A 21974-nucleotide genomic window follows, 5' to 3' on the forward strand; every position below is an offset into this window, starting at 1 on the left:
AGGGCCTTTCTGGAGCATATAGCTAGGCAACTTAAAAATGAGATCGTCAGCCCCGAATGCCCAGTTCAGGCCACAATGCCGTAAGTGACTGCTGGTGCTAAGCGATATTTGGAGGGCCTGCTGTGTGTGGTAAAAACATTTCACAACTTGGTCTCAAACTATTCCACGCTGATCGAGGCAGGAGCTGAAGTTATGGAAATCTGAGCAGGCGCGCTCCGCTTTCGAACGAGTCGAAGTAAATGCTTCCAACCCTTCGGGGTGAACTTTCAGGTGAAACTGTTGGCCGGTGGCGGAGGGGCGACAGCCCAGCGAAGGAACATTAAGAAAGAGAGGGAGTGAGGGGCACAGAGTAAGTATTATCTCCTAATGAGCCCCTCGCCAGTAACTAACCGCAGTGAGGCTACGGAAAGTTAGATGGAGATATAACAAATGAAAACGCGCAGAAATGACAAAACCTGGTTTTAAAGTTGCAATCCTTTGAGATCTGGTCAGTAACATAAAAAGATCAAATTAAAGACATGGCTCACCTCATCGACTCCTGTGGGTTGGCCTCGTAGCACACAGCACAGACCTGTTTTGACAACACGGCCTCAGGGGCTGAAGAGCCTGATACGCCATCACCGCCTTTCTCCGAGGCAAAGCAGAAATGCCTCGGAGAAAGGCAGCGGCGTTTCCGGATTCGGGGGCGTGTTTTTCTTTTCTCTCCTCTTGCCATTGGCTGGAGGAGATAATCAGAAAAGTTGAAAAAAACACGCCCCCGAATCCGAAAAGGACGGGGCCTGTTCGGAGTGACGAAGCTCTTCTCCAATGGCTGGCCAGCATTCAAGAGGCCAGCCAATGGAGAAGAGGGAAGAAGAGGGGCGGGTGCAAGCCCCTCTTCTCCAAAACATTAAATCTCCGACTTCCGGTTCTGCCTTCGGCAGACCGGACGGTCCTCGACCTAAAAACATGGGTGGCACATCCTTCTCTGTTGAAGCAGCCAAACTATGGAACTCTTTACCCCCCCAACATAAGATCCACCGACAACCACCTTATCTTCAGAAAACTACTCAAGAATTGGCTCTTCCCCACATAAGCACCATGCGCAAATAGAAATTTACAGCATATCCCTCTGTATATAAGCATTTATTTTCACTATAGATATGTACCTATCGTTGTGTATTGCTTTGTACAAACATGTAGAATAATTATGTTGTTGTAAATAAATAAATACATTAAAAAAAAATCATCTTTGGTCTACGTGTACTATCTTCCATTGTGCATCTATGTACCTTCCATGTACTTGAATCTGTGTGTCTGTTACTTTACTCCTGAAAATGCATATCCAGTGCACTACCCTATTTCTCATCCTGTGCCTCTATCAATATCTTTAATCTACATGTACTTACCTCCTTTATGCATCTATATACTTTCAATGTACTTATGGATCTATATATTTATCACTTTCTTCTAATTTAGCATTTCAAATGCACTACCCTATTTCTAAGCCTATACTTCTCTCAATATATCCTCTGGCACAACCTTCTGACTCATCTCAAACTTCTTTCTACTACTCTTTCCAATGCACTACCCTATCTCTCACCCTATACATCTATCAATATATCCTCTACATCAACTCTCTCATTTATCCCAAACCCCATACCACTACTATGATCCCAAAATAACCCTTTCTAGACTCTCTCGTACTCTACCCCTCCTTGCATCATCTGACACCTATTTTACTATACCGATCCCCCAAAACAAACCTTTATAAACTCTCCCCTCTGACTCTTCCCCTCAAAAACCCCTTTTTACTCATCCAAAAGCCTCCTCCTACTGCAATGACCTTAAAAAACAAATCTCACTCTTCTGTCCCTCCACTATCCTTTTCAATCAAAATAACAGACTAACATGTTCACTTCTCAATTTCTATATTCCACTATACTAATTCACCACTAATCCTTTATGGGTTCCAGAGTAGTGTGCTACTTGCCAAAGAAGCGTTTCAACACCCCATCAGGGTTACCAGCGCTATATAAACGCAAACCTTTTTCCTTTTTCTACCCCTCCCCAACCTTTCTCAATCCAAATAACTGACTAACATATCCATCACTCAAATTACTTTCATGTTTTGCCATATTAATTCAACAGTAATCCTTCTGGGTTCCAGAGTAGCGTGCTACTCGCCAATAAAGCGCTTCAAAACCCCATCAAGGGGTAGCAAGTGCTATAAAAATACAAACCTCTTTCCCTCTTCTATCCCGCAACCTACCCTTCTCTATCCAAATAACTGAATAACATATCCACCACTCAAATTACTTCATACTTCACTATACTAATTTTTAACACTAATCCTTTATGGGATCCGGAGTAGCGTCCTACTCGTGAGAAAAGCGCTTCAACACCCATCAGGGGTTACAGGTGCTACATGAATGCAAACCTTTCTTCCCTTTTATCCCTCCGCTACCCTTCTCACTCCAAACAACTGACTAATATCCACCACTCAAATTACTTTCATATTTCACCATACTAATTCAGCACTAATCCTTTATGGGTTTCCGGAGTAGCGTGCTTCAACACCCCATCAGGGGTAACAAGCACTATATACATACAAAACCTTTTTTTCCCCTCTTCTATCCTTCTGCTATCCTTCCGAATCCAAATAACTGACTAACCTATCCACTACTTAAAATTTACTTGCATGTTTCACTATATTAATTCAACACTAATCCTCTAAAAGCGCTTAGACGCCTCGTCAGGGGTAGTAAGCGCTATATAAATGCAATTACAATACAATATATATATATATTTATATATATCCATATGATCTTGCTGCCTGTCATCATATCTGCCTCCCCTGGCTGTTGTCACATCTATGGTTCCCTTTGTTTTCCTCCCATCTCTAAGGGACCCCTACCTCTCGTCATATGTCTAAGAGACCTCAGGCTTTTTTCACACCTCTACGAGGCTCTTAGCTGCCATAATATCTCTGAGGGACCCTCATTTCTAAAGGTCCCCTTACTGTCCTCAAATATTTATCTCGCATCTTTAAGAGTCCCTGGCTGCCCTCACATCTCTAAGTGGTTCTTGCCTCCCCTGTCTGTCTTCACAGCTATAGGGGTTTGTTTGCTCTCTCATCTCAAAGGGACCCCCCACCTCTTCTCACATCTCTAAGGGACCCCTTGCTGTCCTCACATTGCTATGAGTACCATACCATTCCTTACATCGCTAAGGGGCCGCTGTCTTTCCTCCTAGCTCTATAAGGACCCTACCTCTCCTCACATCTCCAAGGGTCCCCTGGCTGCTTCCATATCTCTAAGGGGCCCCTACCATTCCCACATTTCTAAGGGGCCTCTGGCTCCTTTCGCATTCCCGCAAGGTCCCTATCACTTCTCACATATCTAGGGGGGGGCCCGTCTCTCTCACCCATCCCCATGGGGACCCTACCTCTCCTCACTTCTCTAAGGGTCCCATGGCTGCTTTCATATCTTTAAGGGGCCCCTACCATTGCCACATTTCTATGGGGCCCTTGGCTCCTCTCGCATTTCCGCAGGGTCCCTATCACTCCCCACATATCTAGGGGGCCCCGTCTCTCTCACCCATCCTCATGGAGATCCTCTCTTTCCTCACATCTCTAAGGGTCTCCTAGCTTCTTTCAAATATAAGGGCCCCTGTCTCCCTTCACATCTCTAAGGGCCCCTGTCTCTTCTCTCATCTCTAAGGCCCCCTGTCTCTCCTCACATCTCTAAGGACCCATGTCTCTACTCACATCTCTAAGGGCCCCTCACATCTCAAGGGGTCCCTGTCTCTCCTCATATCTCTAAGGGCCCCTGTCTCTCCTCAAATTTCTAATAGCCCCTGTCTCTCCTCACATCTCTAAGGGCCCTTGTCTCTCCTCATATCGCTAAGCGCCCCTGTCTCTCCTCACACCTCCAAGATCCCCTCACATCTCTAGGGACCCATGTCTCCGCTCACATCTCTAAGGGCCCCTGTCTCTCCTCACATCTCTAAGAGCCCCTCACATCTCTAGGGGCCCCTGTCTCCCCTCACATCTCTAAGAGGACCCTGTCTCTCCTCTCATCTCTAAGGACCCTTGTCTCTCCGCATATCTCTAAGCGCCCCTGTCTCTCCTCACACCTCCAAGATCCCCTCACATCTCTAGGGGCCCCTGTCTCCCCTCACATCTCTAAGGGCCCCTGTCTCTCCTCACATCTCTAAGAGCCCCTCACATCTGTAGGGGCCCCTGTCTCCCCTCACATCTCCAAGGGCCCCTGTCTCTCCTCTCATCTCTAAGGGCCCTTGTCTCTCCGCATATCTCTAAGCGCCCCTGTATCTCCTCACACCTCCAAGATCCCCTCACATCTCTAGGGGCCCCTGTCTCCCCTCACATCTCTAAGGGCTCCTGTCTCTCCTCACATCTCTAAGAGCCCCTCAAATCTGTAGGGCCCCTGTCTCCCCTCACATCTCTAGGGGCCCCTGTCTCTCCTCACATCTCTAAGAGCCCCTCACATCTGTAGGGGCCCCTGTCTCCCCTCACATCTCTAGGGGCCCCTGTCTCTCCTCACATCTCTAAGGTCCCCTGTCTCCCCTCACACCTCTAGGGGCCCCAGTCTCCCCTAACATCTCTAGGGGCCCCTGTCTCCCCTCACATCTCTAAGGGCCCCTGTCTCTCCTCTCATCTCTAAGGGCCCTTGTCTCTCCGCATATCTCTAAGTGCCCCTGTATCTCCTCACACCTCCAAGATCCCCTCACATCTCTAGGGGCCCCTGTCTCTCCTCACATCTCTAAGAGCCCCTCACATCTGTAGGGGCCCCTGTCTCCCCTCACATCTCTAGGTGCCCCTGTCTCCCCTCACATCTCTAAGGGCCCCTGTCTCTCCTCATATCTCTAAGAGCCCCTCACATCTGTAGGGGCCCCTGTCTCCCCTCACATCTCTAGGGGCCCCTGTCTCTCCTCACATCTCTAGTGGCCCCTGTCTCTCCTCACATCTCTAAGGGCCCCTGTCTCCCCTCACACCTCTAGGGGCCCCAGTCTCCCCTCACATCTCTAGGGGCCCCTGTCTCCCCTCACATCTCTAAAGGCCTCTGTCTCTCCTCACATCCCTAGGGGCCCCTGTCTCTCCTCACATCTCTAGGGGCCCCTGCCTCCCCTCACATCTCTAAGGGCCCATGTCTCCCCTCACATCTCGAAGGGCCCCTGTCTCCCCTCACATCTCGAAGGGCCCCTGTCTCCCCTCACATCTCTAAGGGCCCGTCTCCCCTCACATCTCTAGGGGCCCCTGTCTCTCCTCACATCTCTAAGGGCCCCTGTCTCACCTCACATCTCTAAGGGCCCCTGTCTCCCCTCACATTTCTAGGGGCCCCTGTCTCACCTCACATCTCTAAGGGCCCCTGTCTCCCCTCACATTTCTTGGGGCCCCTGTCTCTTCTCACATCTCTAAGGGCCCCTGTCTCACCTCACATCTCTAAGGGTCCCTGTCTCCCCTCACATTTCTATGGGCCCCTGTCTCACCTCACATCTCTAAGGGCCCCTGTCTCCCCTCACATTTCTAGGGGCCCCTGTCTCACCTCCCATCTCTAAGGGCCCCTGTCTCCCCTAACATCTCTAAGGGCCCCTGTCTCACCTCACATCTCTAAGGGCCCCTGTCTCCCCTCACATTTCTAGTGGCCCCTGTCTCTCCTCACATCTCTAAGGGCCCCTGTCTCCCCTCACATCTCTAGGGGGCCCAGTCTCCCCTCACATCTCTAGGGGCCCCTGACTCCCCTCACATCTCTAAAGGCCTCTGTCTCTCCTCACATCTCTAGGGGCCCCTGTCTCTCCTCACATCTCTAGGGGCCCCTGCCTCCCCTCACATCTCTAAGGGCCCATGTCTCTTCTCACATATCTAAGGGCCCCTGTCTCCCCTCACATCTCTAGGGGCCCCTGTCTCTCCTCACACCTCTAAGGGCCCCTGTCTCACCTCACATCTCTAAGGGCCCCTGTCTCCCCTCACATTTCTAGGGGCCCCTGTCTCTCCTCACATCTCTAAGGGCCCCTGTCTCCCCTCACATCTCTAAGGGCCCCTACCTCACCTCACATCTCTAAGGGCCCCTGTCTCTCCTCATATATCCATGGGGGGGCTCCGGCTCTCCTCACATCTCTCAGATGTCACTGCCGCTCCTCATGTTTAACTCTCCCTGCACGCCTCCCGCGCTGTTCAATCTTGGCTGACTCCAAGGCGCTAAGATTGACTCTTACTGCACATGTTAAAGGAAGCACTGGCAGAGAGTACTTCCGGTGCCAGAGACAAACATATAAGTCCTGCCAAAAGGTTCATAGGAGGTCCTTTCTGAAAAGATGCCTTGTGAGTTACTATCTTCCCCACACCACATATGTGTGGTAAAAGCCAAACGCTCCCTGCTCTGGGCTGCGCTCGCCGCTCTGTCAGGCCTTCGTGACCCGTGGGAGTCGTAGGCCGGGGGTACGCACGCTCGAAATGGTTAAAGCAAAACAAAAGGTTTATTAAAAAAATGACAGATAATTAAGAGCCGTTCTTCTCATATCGCTCCCCCATGTTTTCCCAGCTGTTCCCAGCTGAGCCTGTTGGGGGGGGGGGGGGAGGGGGGGATTACGCTGGTGCGGAGGGTGGACCTATCCAGGGTCTGACCCCAGCTCTGCCTTGGAATCGTGTTTTCTCTCTGATCACACTGTGATCCTGGGCACCCAGAGACGCTGCACTGCGGAGAGCGCCGCCTGTCCGGCTGAGCACCAGGGAGGCCAGAGGGTGGTGGAGCAGAGCCCGGCGTGAGGCAGAGCGCCGGGGGCAGGTGAGTGCGGGGAGGTCGAGGCAAGTGTAGATGGGATGATGTTAGTGGTGGGCGAGCCAACAAGTCAATCTGGGAGAACCAAGCGTCTGGCTGGACTCCAAAAGCCCGTGCATGATCCGAGTCCAAGGGTTTGATGTGTAACTCATGGAGCAAACATCGTGTAACATATGATAACGGTTCCTGGAAATTGAATAAAAGTATATTTCTTTAACATGCACATCACATTATATCACTACAATGTGAGGTTCTTATTAAAAGTGACAGTTTTTAAACATGAATTTAGATACCCTCCTGCAATCCCCTGCCCTGACGACATTGGCGCTAGTGAACTGAGAGGCACCTTAGAGGTCACACGCACGTGGCCTAGTTTCTTATTATAGCTGGGGCACTATTAAAGTCGACTAAAGCAAAGAGAGGATGTTTTTGTACAATTACTGCTCTCATACCTGATAATGAAGAAAAGGAGGGTTAGTCAAATAAACTATTTGCCTAGGATCACACAATCCAGTCAAGCAAGGAAGCCGGTGTTGATACCAGGTTTTCTGGTTCACTCGGTGCAATTCAGCCGCTAAATTGGTTTCTCTTTGTCTCTTCTTTTCACATTAAATGTTAATGCGCTGTCTTTGGTGTTTGGCGCATCAGGTTAGAGCGTGGGTGACACGTAGAAGCTACGTGAAAGTACAGCTGGTTTTGGGCTCGTGGCTCCAGTAGGACCTAGAGCCAGTGGTCGAAGTGGGCGGGATCGGCAGGGCACGGCCTGCCCCTACTTCTTTAATTCTATAGAGTTCGTTCCCCAACTTTTTTATTTTGAACATGCGTCCCGGGACATTAAAAATATCCACGGCCTTAAAGAAGGCTCGGCATTAGTGGCTGTTCGGGGACGGGCGGGGAGCAGGGAAGGAAAAGGACTCCTTCTCTTGCTTCCTGCCCAGACGAGACAAGGAAGGTGACCGCTTCTGCTCTGCCGTTGGCAGCTGCCCCCCCCCCCCCTCTTTCTTACCCTTATTCCCTCTCTGTCTGTCTAACTCCTCCTGGCTTAAAGAAAACCACGACAAGAAATGGTTCTCACCCCCTCTTTCTTCCTGTCGTTCATTTGTTCGCCTGTGAAATGGATGCAAAAAAGAAAACAACTTTTGCTGGAAATGCCGTTTTGACATTTTTCTATTCCAAAGTGCAGCCTCGGAAATAAAAGGTTCATAATATGCAAAATCAATAAATAAAGCAAAACAGAGTGTTCTTAAAGTGGCCAGATTGGTTTTATTCAAACCCCCAAAACATTAACTCACTTTACAGAGTTTGCCAGTGAAGCGCTGTTTTCCCCCGGTGGGAAAGTGCGCCAAACCTGGAGGTACTGCAATACCTGGTTGATGAGTGGATTGGAAAACAAAATGTGTACGGCGGCTTTGTGTTCACGAATGTGGTCTTTTTAAACCATACTGCTTACGTTTTGTAAGCATATGGACATTAATGGGTCCTTTTTGGGCCCTGTAGTTTTCAGGCAAAAATACTTGTTGATTTCTGCATAATGACTGTAAAAGCGTTAAGTTCACCATGTGTTCCTGCTTACATTTCACATGCTTTATTTAATCTTTCATTCCCTATGAGTGTTTACTTTTTCCAGGATGTTGTTACTTTTTCCTTTAGGCAGCATATTGCTCTTGCCGAGTGCGTAATTTGAATTGAGTCGCATCCAGTTGTTTATAGCAGGTCAAATAGGATTGTAGTTGAAGGCAGTGTGAATTTCTCTCAGTGGGGCAGTATGGTGTTCAGTGAGGGAGCGGATGTAGCACTGGGGGCAGAGCTGCCGAATTTCGAACTAGGGAACCAGGTTCAGCCTTCATGAACAGTCCCCCAGACCACTCTCCTGAGGGAGCCCATTCCCACGCTAGACCTTAAAAGGCCCCGCAAAACCGGAAAAGCCCCGGTGTCTTAGCACCAGCAGGTGGACCCTAGAGGTGGCAAGTGTGGGTTCACCTTGAAGGCTTGCCCACCACAATCCATACTGAGGTTCACCTCCAGTCTTGCAGGCAGGCCTACAAAGTAGCAGACCCTAGAGCAACAGTGACTGTCACTGAGGTCACAGGACCCCTGAGAAGAGCTGGCTCTAGGGCGGTGCGACCGGTGTGACTGCAACGGGTGCTGACTTTGAGTGGGGGCGTTGTAAATTATGGTTTTAAAAGCACTTGCTGCCTCCTTCCTGGCCTACAGCAATTTTCGGCAATAATACAAATTTCATGATAACTCCGGTGAATAAACTTCTTCCTAGAGCGAGATCGGAGTTTTGTCTAGTGGAAGTTTTGACTTATGGATAGATAGCGCAGAGGGTTAATGTGCCTACTGCAAAGAAAATGTACCATGCCCATCACAAAGTGCACATATTGTAAATAGGTCAGTCAGTTACTGCTTTTGTCAGTAATATCCTTTTGCTACTTGCACTTTATAAGTTAAAATCCTAACAAAGAACAGTGAGCTATTAACTTTCATCTAAGAGCTGCATACAAACTGCAAGGTATAAACTAGAGCTTTATGGTTTTTCCCCTAAGCCTTTAATTAGCCTAATGTTGCAAAAAATGTTCATTTGGATAGAAATCAAAAATGATTATTAAGTTTTAAATTCTGAGTTTGTGTTTCTCCAGATCAATCACTATTAAACTATACTGCCTACTAATATGGTTGTCATGTGACTTCTACACCTTGTAGTCCTTTGTCTTGTGTAACATTTCCTATACAGTGATTTACACACGTAAAATTGATTGTCTCTGTGTATATTGCTGACAACAGAAAATCCATGGCTCGGAAACAAATGGCTTGTGCTTCCACTTTTAAGCACATTCTGTGATTAGAAACATATCCCACTTTGTGAATTTATTTTAATGTCAATAACTCATATTAATTGTTAAATAATCATGTGTATCCATTGGTTGAATTATATAACATAATAAGCTGTAACTGGTCAGTGAAATGCCAAACAAATAGTAAAGATTGGGATGTTTTGCAAATCCTGGCCACTCCTCTGACTCCGCCCACTGACCCCATCCTTGGGTTATTCCCGCCCTCTGATTCTCCGCCCACAGTTACCCTACTTTTTTTCCCCCACTTCGACCACTGCCTAGAGCTAAGTAACAGCCGGGCACCTGGTTCAAGCCGAGCTCGAGCTCTTACTTATAATGGCCAGGACTCTAAGAGAGAGAGACACCGTCAGGAAGAGTGAAGTGAAGGTTGAATGAAGTTTGAGGAGGGCTCATGTCTAAGGAGACTCGGTATTCGGCATCGAGAAATACTTCGCGCCCCATACGTATGTTTTTGTCTGATTGAACTCTGACTTGCAGCCCGCGCTGATCTGCCACGCCCAGTTTACGGGTGGTTTTCTGCCCGGTATGATGCATCATTATAAGAGCTAAAGCCCTCTGCCATGACCGTCCATCAACCGGGGTCCAGACACCTCCATGGATGAGACCACAGGGCCCTCAATCAATCCATGTGCCCTAAGACCACCACAGACCGTCCATGCAGACAGAGGCCCAAAGACCTCCACAGACCGTCCATGCAGACAGAGGCCCAAAGACCTCCAAAGACCGTCCATGCAGACAGAGGCCCCAAGACCTCCACAGACTGTCCATGCAGACAGAGGCCCAAAGACCCCCACAGACCGTCCATGCAGACAGAGGCCTCAAGACCTCCACAGACCGTCAATGCAGACAGAGGTCCAAAGACCCCCACAGATCGTCCATGCAGACAGATGCATAAAGACATCCACAGACCGTCAATGCAGACAGAAGCCGAAAGGCCTCCACAGACCGTCCATGCAGACAGAGGCCCAAAGACCTCTACAGACCGCCATTCTAGACAGAGGCCCAAAGACCTCCACAGACCGTCTATGCAGACAGAGGCCCAAAGACCTCCACAGACCGTCCATGCACCCAGAGGCCCAAAGACATCCACAGCCCGTCCATGCAGACAGAGGCCCAAAGACGTCCACATACCGTCCATGCAGACAGAGGCCCAAAGACATCCACAGACCGTCCATGCAGCCAGCGGCCCAAAGACCTCCACAGACTGTCCATTCAGACAGAGGCCCAAAGACCTCCACAGACCGTCCATGCAGAGGGCCCAAGATCCCCACAGACCGTCCATGCAGACACCGGCCCAAAGACCTCTACAGACCGTCCATGCAGACTGAGGCCCCAGGACTCCCACAGACCGTCCATGCAGACAGAGGCCAAAAGACCTCCACAGACCGTCCATGCAGACAGAGGCTCAAAGACATCCACAGACCGTCCATGCAGACAGAGGCCCAAAGACCTCCACAGACCGTCCATGCAGACAGAGGCATAAAGACATCCACAGACCTTCCATCCAGACAGAGGCCCCAAGATCCCCACAGACCGTCCATGCAGACAGAGGCCCAAAGACGTCCACAGACCGTCCATGCAGACAGAGGCCCAAAGATCTCCACAGACCGTCCATGCAGACAGAGGCCCCAAGATCCCCACAGACCGTCCATGCAGACAGAGGCCCAAATACCTCCACAGACCATCCATGCTGACAGAGGCCCAAAGACCTTCACAGTCCGTCCATGCAGACAGAGGCCCAAAGACCTCCACAGACCGTCCATGCAGACAGAGGCCCAAAGGCCTCAACAGACCGTCCATGCAGAGGCTCAAAGACATCCACAGACCGTCCATCCACCTGGGGTCCAGATTCCAGATACCTCCATGGATAGGATGACAGGGCCGTCAATCAATCCATGTGCCCCAAGACCCCCACAGACCTTCCATGGACTCCCTGGCCCAAGGACGTCTGTGAATAGGATTCTGGGGTCGCCCTTCCACCGACATCCCAGAGGCTATAATGACCTCTTTCCGTGGGTTACCTAGGGGCAAACATGGCCTCCTTCAGTATGACACCCGACAGTCCTTCCACCCAAGGGCCATATTGCCCCTTCACTGTGTGGCTGCTATGGCTTTTGCACCCGGGAGTAAACCTGACTGCTTTCAGTCGGATTCAAGGAGCATCCATCTGCCCAGAGGCAACATGTGCCTCTTTCAGTGAGACCCTGGGTCCGTCTATCCTTTAATGTCCTACTTGTAAATTGCCACTGGTATTATGCCTCCACCCAGGGGCACTAACATTATCTATCTATCTATCTGTCTGTCTGTCTGTCTGTCTGTCTGTCTGTCTGTCTGTCTGTCTGTCTGTCTGTCTGTCTGTCTGTCTGTCTGTCTGTCTATCTATCTATCTATCTATCTATCTATCTATCTATCTATCTATCTATCTATCTATCTATCTATCTATCTATCTATCTATCTATCTATCTATCTATCTACCATCTCAGTATCCTGGGCGATCTACAAACAGTTTTAGTGCATTTTGGTCCATGACTTGTTATTTTCATCCAGTCTCGTGGGGGATGGAGTTCTCAACACACTGAGTGTGGGAAGGGCCTGGCGGTCAGTGGGCGGACTGCCCCACTGATGGGGGCCTTGTGGCAGGAGATACTGGACTCTGGATGCAGGACAACCTAGCTTGGATGTGAGCAGCAGGTTGTGGAAGGTGTGCATTGGAGGCAGGAAGGCAGAGGAGGGTGGACCGTGGGCGACTGTGCATGCTATTGACACCTTTTGTTGACCTCCCTGTCTTTTTCTGAGAGCCCCCCTGCTTCGGGGAATGAAGCGGTGGGTGTGTGTCTGGGCAGGTTGAATGTAGTACTGGCGGCCTTCGCAGAAGTCTATCTTACTAAGTACCAGTGAATCAATCAGTGCTTGGTGATGTGGAGCAGGAACAATGCATGCATTTTTCTTTTAAACGTGGTATTTTGGTGCTGTGGCTGAGGCATGATAATTAATTTCATATACATAAAGAAAACTCCAAGATTTCCTACAGAGCAGAAAGCCAAGATGAACCAGTCAGAGGGGTGGATGCAGAGGACAAGCGAAAGGAAAGGACCTCAGTTTTGGAGGAGATCAAAAAGAGAGACCCTGAGGGCCGTCCATTGTCAATGAGTCTGCCACAGGTGTGTTATTGCAGGTGAGGAGAGGGTGGACAAGGACGAAAGGGTTCTGTGCAGTCAGCCTAGAGATAACAACAGAAGCCAAAAGGAGAGGACAGTGGGTAGAGCGGGCGGGTTCCATGTAGAAAGAGTCTAGATTCTCTTTTCTACCAACAAACCAGAAGTGTTCTGTGGGGTGAAACACTAGGAACCCTCTTCCGCCTACAGACCCAGAGGTCTGTCCTGGGGTGAAACACTATGATCAATCTTCCACCCACAGACCCAGAGGTCTGTCCTAGGGTGAGACACAAGGATCCATTTTCCAACCACAGACCCAGAGGTCCTCCTCCAATGGGACACTAGGATCCATGTCCCACCCACAGACCCAAAGATCCTCTTCGGGGTGGGATACTAGTATCCATCTTTCAACCACAGACCAACAGGTCTGTTTTGGGGTGGAACATAAGGATCCATCTTCCAACCACAGACCCAGTGGTTCCAGAGGTGTGTCTTGGGGTGGGACACTAGGATTCCTCTTCCACCTACAGCCCCATAGGTCCTCCAAGGGGTAGGACTCTAGGATCCATCTTCCAACCACAGGCACAGGGGTCTGTTTTTGGGTGGGACAATAGGATCCATCTTGTTATGTTATATCCATTTGTACCGAGCACAGATACTCAGCAGAGTGTCCCGGCGCGAACTCAAGGAAAGGAACCACTGACCCAAGCACTATTCAAACAGGAACGTCTTTTGCTTTTTTTTAAAGAGCAAAGAGTCTTGAATACTGCGTAGAGTCAGGGGTAGAGCGTTTCATGCCAAAGCAGCATTGCGCACGAAGTAGCTCCCGCCCAGCCTCTGGCGTTTGAATCTAGGGGTCAGCATCAGCAGCTGAGAAGATGAACGCAGCTCTCTCGCCGGTTTATAAAAACACACCTCTTCTGGAGGTAGGAAGGACCCTGACCATATAGGGCCCTATGGGCGATCACCAGGGTTTTGAATTTAATTCGTGCCTCCTCTGGAAGCCAATGCAAACAGCGCAAGTAGGTGCGCACACTACACCTGCAAGATATACCCTCCAGGAGTCTAGCAGCCGCGTTCTGAATGACCTGCAATTTGTTCAGGAGGTAGCCAGGGATGCCGGCATAGAGTGCATTGGCATAATCCAAGCGAGACAAAATTAAAGCACAGACAACCGTTTCTTTGGCAGGTCTAGAGAGGAAAGGCAGGAACTTCCTAAAGGCTTTTAATGTGCCGAAACAGGTCCCTGACAGCTTTTTAACCTGAATGGAGAAGGAAAGATTCTTGTTGTACCAGACCCCCAGATTGTTTGCAGCCATACCCATAGCATTAGGCATGGGGAAGCCAGGAGGCCATAACATCTCTTGGAAGTTAGCTGGAAAAGCACCATACAAGAGAACCTCTGATTTCTCCTCATTACATTTTAACTGTGCCTGAGCAAGCCAGCCAAAGACCGAAGAAAGGCAATGTTGTGCTGCAAGGACTGAGTCCACTGCCCTATCCCAAGAAAACAGGAGCTGGGTATCATCAGCATAGGCCATCACCTTAGCCCCTAGTGACTCCGCTAAATAAATCAGCGGAGTCACATAGATGTTAAAAAGAAGGGGACTAAGGGATGACCCTTGAGGGACACCTGTAGCTATCCGCTGTGGCTCTGAAACACAAGGTGGTAACCAGATCTGCTGTGAGCGGTTTTCCAAAAAAGATTTAACCCAATGCCAGACAAAGCCAGATATCCCAATCTCTGAAAGGTGATCCTGAAGCAAAGAGTGTGGTACAGTGTTGAATGCCGCCGACAGATCGAGCATAACCAAAGCCGCTCTCCCGCCGGCGTCCAGACACCGGCAAATTGGCTCTGTCACCTCCAGCAAAGCAGACTCTGTGCTGAACGAAGCACGGAATCCCGATTGAGCCGGATGCAACAGGCCTGATCCCTCAAAAAAATTAGTCAATTGCTTGGTGACGACCTTCTCACAAACCTTAGCCAAGCTTGGAAGCAGTGATAGCGATAGTTTCCCGGTATCATTGGGTCGAAGGACGGCTTCATAAGAAGGGGAAGGATTTGAGCCTGCTTCCAAGATAAAGGAACCCGACCCTCCAACAAGGACATATTAAGGACTTCGGGATTAATCATGTCCGCAACTGCAGCCAAAAGTCTAGCGGCACAGGGGTCGGTCGGAGAACCCGACTTAAGAATTTTAAGCGAGCAATCTGGCTCAGGCTCAAAAATAGACAGAGTGTTAGTAGGAGTGGCGGCCAGCCAGCCCGACAAACAGCCCGAGAAAGCCGAAGTACATAGAGTGAAGCTGGCTTGCATAGAGCAGATCTTATCCAAGAAAAACTTTGCAAGAGTGTTGCACCAAGTTTCTGAGACTGGTGAAGCTCGAGCTTGGGCACTCGGGGACATAAAGCTTTGCACAACAGAAAATATTTATTTAGAGTTATTGTTGGCCTGATCAATCCGTAGAGAAAAATAGCAACTTTTGGCGGCTGCTATAGTGGTGTAGTAGCTTTTTTGTTTGGCTCTAAGTAAAAATTTTGCTGGGATAGTTGCTAGCACGCCATGCCTGTTCCAGTACTTTACACTCGTGTTTCAAGGCTTTCAATTCCAGGGTAAACCATGGTTTAGAGGGAGAATCTCTGGCCAACTTGGGCCGGCCAGGTGCGGAAAGAGCCGACACAGAGGCAGAAATCCAATCAGTAAAGTTGGACAGATTACCCTCGAGATCTTCCTGGAGAGTAGGCCGAGACGCGGCCAAAGCGATGGAAAACTGAGTAGGGTCAATTTTTCTAAAAATTGGTGGATGATGGCAGTCGACCTGTCTAGCCTGCTGAGTATTATCCTAAGAAAAACAGACAAGAAAATGATCAGACCAAGATACCGGCAAAGGCTTAGCCACCTGAATAAGGGAAATTAGAGCACACAGGGTCTAAAATATGGCCCCCCAGATGGGTAGGATGGGAGACCCATTGAGAGAGATGAGCCAAATGAAGGGAACTAAGGAAATCAGCCGAGTCTCCTGTTTCAGGTTGGTCGAGATGAAGATTAACATCACCCAAAACCAGGTAGCGAGAGAAGGGTAATGCTCGCTCTACCACCGCATCCCCACAAGATTTGAGAAAAGCCTCAGCGGGACCGGGAGGACGATAAATAAAGGAGCCCCCTAGAGTGAAGTGAGGTGAGAACTGTATACTAAAGTCCAGCGCCTCACACTCACCCCATACGGCGGAGGCCTCACCATGTAACACCCAGCCTTCCTTATACAAAATAGCCAGACCACCCCCTCTTCCAGCTGGGCGGACCACGCGATAGAGCTTATAGCCTGCCGGTGTTACTAGCACCACCGTGGGATTGGAAGCAAAATCCAACCAAGTCTCAGTGACAAACAACAAATCCAAGGCATTGTCAACGACCAGATCAAACACATCCATATGGTGCTTCCTTAAAGATCTAGCGTTAATAAGGGCCGCACTAATACGAAAGGTCTTTACAGCTCCCTTGGACTGCTGGTCAGGAGGCCAGGCCGGCATCAATGTAAACCCACACTCAGGACACACAGAGTCCAACTGAGGGATCAAGGAAAGACCTCCCTGTGAATGACACAGGGGAGGCCGAAGAGACTTCAATAACTCCCCCTGTAATTGCAACCAGTTATCAACAGAGGGCCCTATTCGGGCAGCATGATTGGCCCTGGCCGCTGACTCGGTGCGGACGGGCGCAGACGGGCTTGCCTTTGGCGCAGACGGGCTTGCCTTTGGCGCGCCGCTGGCGCGCCCGCTGTGCGTTCGAGTTAAGGCCATTAAATAACGTTACCCAGGGCAGCATGTAGCGTGCAGAGACTAGAACGCTAACCGCCGAAGTCAAACGGCACAACAAGGTGGCCGCTAAGACAAAAACTGGCCTCAGGAAAGTGCAAGTAAAAAGGAAGAACGGAGTTTAACACACTCTGAGCTCAGGAGAGCTACAATCAGTCTCAAAACACAATTATCAGAGCCCCCCAATAAATTCCCAATCACGTTCTTGGTGGATGCAATGTAAATATACAATAGTAGCAAGCCCCCCCAATGAATTCCCCAATAATAAAACAGCAAGCAAAAGTTAAAAATATTCGTATTTAAAAGGTACAACAATAAAAGCGGACCTTTCCAGATCTTCCAACTATAGACAAAGAGTTCCTTCTCTGGGTGGGACAGTAGGATCCATCTTCTAACCACAGGCCCAGAAGTCTGTCTTGAGATGAGTCACTGGATCCATCTTACGACCACAGACCCAGAGGTCCTCCTCGGGTGGGACACTAGGATCCATCTTCCAGCCACAGACCCAGAGGTCTGTCTTGGGGTGAGATACTGGGATCCATCTTCCAGCCACAGACCCAGAGGTCTAGACACACAAGAATGAGGTATGAGGCAATTCTATCTGCACCTATTACTTAGTTCGGTCAAGAGTTTTTTGACTTGTTTTGGGTGCTAAGGATCTGAGATTCAATACCTCTAAATCTCCAAGGGAGTCATGAACAAAAATACTATGATCCAGCACACCATAGGAATTGTATACAATACGATTTTATAAATTCAAACAACATTAATCCAATCAGCAGGTTTCGTTTCAAAATCCTTTAGTCAATTTTCTTCTTTTAAAATCTGCGTAGCCAACGCATTTCGTCCTTACGGACTTCGTCAGGGCAAAAAAATTATTTCATAAAAGTCTTCTTTATATGTTCCCTCAAGACTGAAGTCAAGATACGTTTGCTCCTTTATGAACCAAATTTGTTTGTGATCGTATTAAGTATCATTTTGTGGTATTCTCAATGTGACATATCCCGTGTAAGGGCAAAACTCAATATTTCAAAATTCCCAGTTTCAGGAGCACTGGAAGGATTGCTCCTGAAACTGGGAATTTTGAAATATTGAGTTTTGCCCTTACACGGGATATGTCACATTGAGAATACCACAAAAGGATACTTAATACGATCACAAACAAATTTGGTTCATAAAGGAGCAAACGTATCTTGACTTCAGTCTTGAGGGAACATAAAAAGAAGACTTCTATGAAATAATTTTTTTGCCCTGAAAAAGTCCGTAAGGACGAAACGCGTTGGCTACGCAGATTTTAAAAGAAGAAAATTGAATAAAGGATTTTGAAATGAAACCTGCTGATTGGATTAATGTTGTTTGAATTTATAAAATCGTATTGTATACAATTCCTATGGTGTGCTGGATCATAGTGTTTTTGTACAGACCCAGAGGTCTGTCTTGGGGTGAGACACTAGGATCCATCTTCCAACCACAGACCCAGAGGTCCTCCTCAGGTGGAACACTAGGATCAATCTTCCAACCAAAGACCCAGAGGTCCTCCTCGAGTGGGACACTAGGATCAGTCTTTTACCCACAGACCCAAAGGTCTGTCTTAGGGTGAGACACTAAGATCCATCTTCCAACCACAGACCCAGAGGTCTGCCTTGGGGTGAGACACTAGGACCCATCTTCCAACCACCGACCCAGAGGTCCCAGAGGTCTGTCTTGGGTGGGACACCAGGATTCCTCTTCCACCTACAGCCCCGTAGGTCCTCCAAGGGTTGGGACACTAGGACCCATCTTCCACCCACAGACCTAGTGGTCCCAGAGGTCTGTCTTGGGGTGGGACACCAGGATTCCTCTTCCACCTACAGCCCCATAGGTTCTCCAAGGGTTGGGACACTAGGATCCATCTTCCAGCCACAGACCCAGAGGTCTGTTTTTGGGTGGGACAATAGGATCCATCTTCCAACCACAGACACAGAGTTCCTTCTCGGGTTGGGGCAGTAGGATCCATCTTCCACCCACAGACCCAGAGGTCCTACCCGGAGTGGGACATTAGCATTCATTTCCACCCACGTCCCCTAGATGACTATCTTTTGATGGACTCCAGGATTCTTTTAACTCACACCGCACAGACAAGGATGACTCAGCACTTAATGGTGGATTTAGGGCAGTGGCATGTGTTTCTTAAGTAGCACAGGATTAGGGTGTTAGTTTCTTTCTTACTCCCACGAGGGGAATAAGGACCCACGACCCTACAGCAAGTTGAGCAAATAAATGAATAGGGTTGGTGACTGTTCACATCACTGAACTGTACGGTGAACAGACGCTATAGAAGCAAACGTAAACAGGCCTCTAGGTAACATATGTAACTGGCACTCAGACACAGACACTTATCACAAACTCACATATTTAGCACACATGCACTCTTATCTCACATTACACTTACCCATTCGTTTTTACTCACATACATGACAGATGTATCAGTCTATCACACACTAACCACAATTACATTACTTTTACACATATACATATCTCACTGCATTCACCCACTCTTTGTATTGTCTCTACTACACAACGCACGTGCATCATACGCATCTCAGATATGACAAAGACATAATACATTTCATGATTTTCATGTAGTGCCCATAGCACTGTTCTGCCATTTTGAAGCACTATAAATAACAGATGTTTCTATTCTCTTTTTTAGTCCCCCTCAGGGCAGGAGCTGCTGTGCTGACACTCGGACAGCTAATTTATTCTTATAACTACCATTTTAGAAAGCTTTTAGGAAACGTTATAATAATTCCCCAACTATTAAAGATCAGTGTTTATAGTTGTAAATTAGGATCGCAGCAGAATCCGGGGGTTGTTGCTCCAATGAATAATAATTAGAAATCACATAGTTGAGCCTCTTCCACCAGGATGTGAGCTTGTGACCTTTTAACCACCGCCGATGTCAGCAGCGAGTGCTAACTTACTGAGCCCTAATGCCAGTTACTTTACTTGTACACTTTAATTATCACATCTATCACGCGCACATATGTTCAGAAGTGTCCCATATGGTTACCGCACTCTCTGACACCTGCATAGCCGTCTCACCCACACATTATTCACACATACTCATATCACACTTTGACATGCTTACCAGACTGCCTGCAAACCTGCCTCACATTCACACTTTTATCTGATCCTCACACATTCTTAGCACACAGCCGAGTATTAAAACACACACACACACCCTTTCCCCATAACTTATGTATTATTAAGAGGACCAGCCATTGACCATAATGAAGTGCGTAATTACTATTCTCACTCCAGCCGCACTTTGATAGTAGGGAAGGTTACAGAGCGGACCGGGGCAAATCTAACTGCGCTTTCAGACTTTAATGCACTCGCTCGAAAGTACCTAAACACACTCCTGCGACCGGTCCTCACGACGCTCCAATCCTCACAAAGATAGCGGTTATTTGGTTCTGACAAGGTAATCGGTCCCCACAGCATGGGTTATACATGCCCACATATATATATAGATAAACCATCTTCTACACTTGAGATGTCTCCGAGGTCTTTCACTACTGAAACTGGGACGGCTAAGAGGTAAACAGGCTCCTCTAAGGACACTTTTGCTCACCTCTGGTAGCAACCCAGAGTGTCAACGCAATCTACGGAGACAATGTGCTAGACCATGTGCCCCAGTCCATTGTGGTGAGGTCTAACCATGCAAGCAAAGAGCTTACAATGTCCATACTAGGTTAAGCTAAAAAGAATATGAAAAGGAAAATTGACACACCCCTCTGCAATCTCTCCTATCCAGTACATTAGTGTACCATTCTGTTTTGTGTGTCTCTAAAGTTATCCTCGGAACCAAGGCAACCCAGACATCTGAGCATAAGGTCTAAGGAGCCCAAGGTGGGCAGCATGGTGTTCTTCAGGACTAAAGATGCGTGTGCTCTAAGGCATGAGACAATATCACAGTGTATAACTTACAATTTTGTCCGTGTTTTACTCCATTTGAGTTTCTGTGTGGATTAAAAAGTGAGAAAGGCATCATATTGTACTATGGTAGACGACACATTCAAGGTAGCAAGGGCACAGCACTCTCTGTGTGCTTACACCATGCACATAGGCCCAAAGAATGGAGCGCCCGTGCCCCCAAATGAAAATACAGAAGAAAGCTATGTGTGCTCCGCATTATCCCATCATGCAGACAAATCCAAGGCACAGGCAAGTTCCTGCAGCAGCTCAAAGTGATTCTGCATGCACTGACGTGTAATGGCAGAGCGACGTATGTGAACATGCATCGCATGGAGTAATCATGCTCATAATGATTGTTATCAAAGTGACAAAGCACACAAGGCGGTGTGTAGAAAATGCATAAATATCATGCTGTGTTTACATACTTATTGCTCAGTAGTTCCTTGCAACATGGCGGCGCCGTGGGGGCGAGCCCTGCAGTCTCACACTGTTAGGAATCATATAAATAGTTAACGATCCTTCCATTGTTGCGGATTTGCTCAGGGAAAAGGGATTCGGCTGCTCTAACTTCCCAGCCCACACTTACTTCGTTAACCCCTTCCCCGCTCATGACGGAACCACTCCGTCATGAGCCACGGGTGCGCTGTGCTCATGACGGAGTGGTTCCATCATGCTGCGGCCGTTGGCGGCCGCTCCTCCCACGCGGCGCTAATTCCCCGCCTGTGCGGGCGATTAGCGCAGTGGGTGGAGTCATGACGGAACCACGCCGTCATGAGCACAGCTCACCCGTGACTCATGATGGCGTGGTTCCGTCATGAGCACAGCGGCGCCGTCGAACCCCCAAACCCCCCCAGCGCGGCGGCGGAATTCGCGACGCAGCGAAGGGGTTAAGGGTGATTGCGCGTGTTGATACCTAATTTGCGGCCTACGGAGCTCTAAACCTTGCCTCTGCCCCAGCCGCTCGCGACTACATGGTTGGCACATTGACATGAAGCCACACGTGCACGTGGGCGTGTTGGTAGCATCCTAGTTAGGCCCTTCCGGGTACACGTCACGCACACATGGGCGTGCCTATGGCATCTGCTGATAGAAGCGCTGTGGAAACAAAGGAAGACCCATGTTGGGACTGCTGTACGCGTCCTTGGTTAACAATAAAAACTAAATAAGAACTTTGCTAAAGGATTGCAGACAAGACTGAGAAAGTTGGTGAAAACACTGCCATATTAACCAACAATACCACAAAAGTTAAAAAAAAAAAAAAAAAATGGTGCAAAATGCACATTATATGTGAAAAAAGGAGGGTGGGACAGAGGGGTATGTCCCTAATTTGTTTTACCAAAGTGTATTGGAAATATGGATTCCCTTTATGTTCATGTAGCAAAAGTTATCTATAGTAAATCAACATA

At 48.6% G+C, this 21974-nt stretch overlaps 1 protein-coding gene across 2 annotated transcripts in view; it reads left to right on the forward strand.

Moving 5' to 3' along the window:
- NPHS1 (NPHS1 adhesion molecule, nephrin) overlaps window positions 1–21974 on the forward strand; it is a 526308-nt gene that overhangs the window by 122656 nt on the left and 381678 nt on the right. The window contains exon 1 of one of the 2 annotated variants that reach the window (XM_085615944.1): window positions 6666–6785. The exons of the other annotated variant lie outside the window; for it this stretch is intronic. The gene's annotated coding sequence lies outside the window, so the exon portion shown is untranslated. Of the gene's footprint in view, window positions 1–6665; window positions 6786–21974 lie in introns of those variants that run through there. 2 annotated transcript variants of the gene reach the window in all.

The sequence above is a fragment of the Triturus cristatus genome, chromosome 7 (genome assembly GCF_964204655.1).
Source record: "Triturus cristatus chromosome 7, aTriCri1.1, whole genome shotgun sequence".
Lineage (NCBI taxonomy): Eukaryota > Metazoa > Chordata > Amphibia > Caudata > Salamandridae > Triturus > Triturus cristatus.